This window comes from Dipodomys merriami, unplaced genomic scaffold (assembly GCF_024711535.1).
Source record: "Dipodomys merriami isolate MVZ:Mamm:240054 unplaced genomic scaffold, mDipMer1.0.p SCAF_60, whole genome shotgun sequence".
Classification (NCBI taxonomy): domain Eukaryota; kingdom Metazoa; phylum Chordata; class Mammalia; order Rodentia; family Heteromyidae; genus Dipodomys; species Dipodomys merriami.
The window spans coordinates 846,177-849,620 of record NW_027206180.1 but is presented as its reverse complement, the minus strand read 5'-3'; the positions used below and the strand labels follow the sequence as shown (position 1 = coordinate 849,620).

The 3,444-nt window shown below is 44.0% G+C and overlaps 1 non-coding gene across 1 annotated transcript; it reads left to right on the top strand.

Annotated features, from left to right (window-relative positions):
- The first annotated feature begins 2,406 nt into the window (after nt 1-2,406).
- Nucleotides 2,407-2,542, top strand: LOC138814692 (U4 spliceosomal RNA). The gene has a single exon (XR_011368050.1). It is a non-coding gene; the product is annotated as a U4 spliceosomal RNA (small nuclear RNA).
- The last annotated feature ends 902 nt before the right edge of the window (nt 2,543-3,444 follow it).

Sequence of the window (3,444 nt, the reverse complement as noted above, 5' to 3'; positions counted from 1 at the left end):
TTTCATAGTATGTATGTGATTGTTTCAGTAATTCCAAGATAGGAAGTTGGCAGGGATAAAGTATATTGTTTATAATTTTTGGTGATTCTTGCTCACAGGGTGGCTCATTTCCAGGTTAGTTTGGTCACCTTTGATTGTGGGCTCACAGAGGTTTGATCGTAATATGGGAATGTTAGTAGCTTTGCTAAGGGGAATTACCAGCTTGGTTTCTCTTCCAAAGTTCTGGCTTTATTTAGGAGTTTCAGGTTCACATCCCTAACCTTGCTCCAGTCAGTGATGGTTTGTTATTTTACCCATAATCACAAGGTATTTTATGCCTTATACCATCTTGAATACCCAACAAACATGATTTCTAAGCTGCACGGTAACTTTGTAACTCACTCACGAAGAGAAGATAAAGGCTTGGAGAGGCCTCCACACGATTTCTGCGTATCCACCTCCTTCCCTTTCTCAGCAGCGACCTGCAGTGTCACCTCCTCAGTGACTGGGTCCCGAGCCAGAGAACTGAGCTCAGGTTCATTACTCCCAGTGGGGTTTTTTTTCCCTGTTTTCTTTTTGCTAGTCCTAAGGCTTGAACTTTGGACCTGGCTGCTGTCCCTGAGCTTCTTTTGCTCGAGGCTAGCACTCTACCACTTGCACCACAGTGTCACTTCCAGCTTTTTCTGTGATTTTAATTGGAGATAAGAGTCTCTTGAACTTTGTTCATGCTGGCTTCCAACCTTGATCCTCAGATCTCAGCCTTCAGAGTACAGGTGTGAACCACCAGCGTCTGGCTCTCCCTGTGTTTTTATACGATGCATTTTACATTAGCTATTAGAGTTGGCCTCATCCCATTTCACAGATGACACATGTATGGTGTATGGTCACCAGGTGAAGGTTTTTTTTTTTTTTTTTTTTAAAACATACTGTGGTCCATCTCAGCTATTTCTGCATGTATCTTTCTTCATTCCTCCATACACCCACCTCCATACTTTACCTTTCTCATGTACATTCAGAATATAAAACCTGGGGTGAAGCACTCAGAAATGCAGAAATTAAATTTAGGTGGAGAGATCAGAAGCAAGGGGAGACTGGGTCACAAGCATATGTGATTGGCCATGAGGTGATTACCGTTGTCACTATGTGCCCCAAGACCATTGTAAGCTCCTCCTCATCAGGCCAACGCTGGTCCTCCAGTGACCCCAGATAAGCAATCATTTACATAGGATTAAGTTCCTGTACCTCTTTTATATATTGCTATCTTCACAAATATCTTAGAACAACTGCTGTCAAGTGTGTGTGTGTGTGTGTGTGTGTGTGTGTGTGTGTGTGTGTGTGTGTGTGTGTGTGTCCTGGGGCTTGAACTTGGAGTCTAGTTGCTATCCTTGAGCTTTTTTGCTTGAGGTCAGCTTCTACCACTCAAGCCACAGCTCCATTCCAGTTTTTTGTGATTCATTAGAGTCTCATCAACTTTCCTGCCTGGGCTGGCTTCAAACTGCAATCCTCAAGATCTCAGCCTCCCAAGTAGCTAGGATTATAGGTGTGAGGTGAGTCACCAGCACCCAGTGCTGTCAAGTAGTTTTATTAAAACAAAAAACAAAACAGAACACAAAAATAACTCCCCAGGGTCTGGGAAGGTGGCTCAGTGGTAGAGCGCTTGCCTTGCATGCTTGAGGCCCTGGGTTTGATTTCTCAGCACCACATAAGCAAAAAGAAAAAAGCCGGAAGTGGCGCTGTGGCTCAAGTGGTAGAGCGCTAGCCTTGAGCTGAAGAGCTGAGGGACAGCGCCCAGGCCTAGAGTTCAGGCCCCACGACCGGACCCCCGCCAAAAAAATAACTCCCCCAAATTGAAATCAGCTACCAGCTCTCAGGTTGACCAGAAGCCTGAGTTCTCACTGGGGCTTTCTTTCCCAAGAGATCAAAATTTCAGTATTGCACACTTTAGGGTCAGCCTGTCAGTGTTTCTCACTGATAGAAGATGAGGATGCTGAACACAGAGCCTGCAGTACAGCCTGATCATAATGCAAAGATCTGTCCCAAAGAAGGGCTGTGTGGATCTGCCCCACCCCCCCCCCAGCTGCCCCACAACCTGGGGCCCTACTCTCTGATGGTGAGTGACATCCACTCACTGTCAGGCTATTTTTACTTTTAGTTCTTGAAAAAAAATCAATTTGTTTTTCTTTCCTGGACAATAGAGAGTTAGTGCTTCTAAAAATTTTAAAAAGTAGCATTTAGCAGTCAAGGACCTCTGAGACTTTAGATAAACCGAGAGAACAGAGATTGTGTGGCCTGTCTGTGCGAGAGCCTTGGTTTCTCATCCATGAACAGCTTCAGCGTTACTGTGTAGTTTAGTTGTACTTGGTGACAGAGTGGCAGTCATAACCCTGTACCTGTTTTTTCCTTCTTCCTCCCAACTGTTGTCTTGGTAGCTTTGTGTAGTGGCAATATCATAGCCAATGAAGTTTATCTGAGGTGCAGTTATTGCTAATTAGAAACATTTCCCAATTGTTGACTCGGTACTTGTCCACCTGGATAGATACTATTCTTCTAAACTCCTTTTGAGACTGTGCTGGCACATAGCTAAGAGACTACCCGCAGGATGGAGCAGAGTGTCCTGTGCAAATTCAAATAACAGAATTTGAAAAGAAAATGCTCACATTTCCATCCTTTAACTTTTTCTCCCTGCTGGAATTTGATAGGATTCTGGTAAGGCTGTTTCAACCCTGTGGATAAGAAGAATAGAGAAAAAAAAGTTATGATAGAAGTAGAAGGTGGAAGGAGCATGAGTCTTTGATGGTTGACTCTGGATCGATCTGTGAAAGAGAAATGCATTCCAGCTTTGGTTTTTATTTCATTTTATTTTTTGCCAGTCCTGGGGCTTGAACTCAGGGCTAGACACTGTCACTGAGTTTCTTTAAAGTGCAAGGCTACCACTTGAGCCACTTCTACCTTTTTCCGTTTATGTGGTGCTGAGGAATGAACCCAAGGCTTCATGCATGCAAGGCAGGCACTCTACCACTAAGCCACATTCCCAGCCTTCCACCCATGTTTGAGTCACAATGTTTGGGGGTCTCATGTGCCAGCAACTCAGCCATTGCCCTCAGCTATCAAGCTGAGGAGAGCATATAAGTTCCATCTCCCCAATGCTCTGAGCAGACTTACTGTTCTCTCTCTTGACAGAGCAGCATCAAATAAAACACTAGTGTATTGGGATGCTCCAAGTTATTTTGGGTTCTACAGCCTACCTTCAAAGTGAAAGGTAGAACACTGCTTCATAGTCACAAATGTCTAGAAGGCAAAATCATTTTGAGAGCAACCCCGTCGAGTGGACAGATTGTGGGCACCATATTTTAGGACTCTCTATACCCTGTCTTTGTTAATTGACACGTTCTCATATGTACCCTGGGAATTGAAGTATATGTCTTTTATGTACTTGATTTAGGAATTAACTGAGGTATTTCAAGA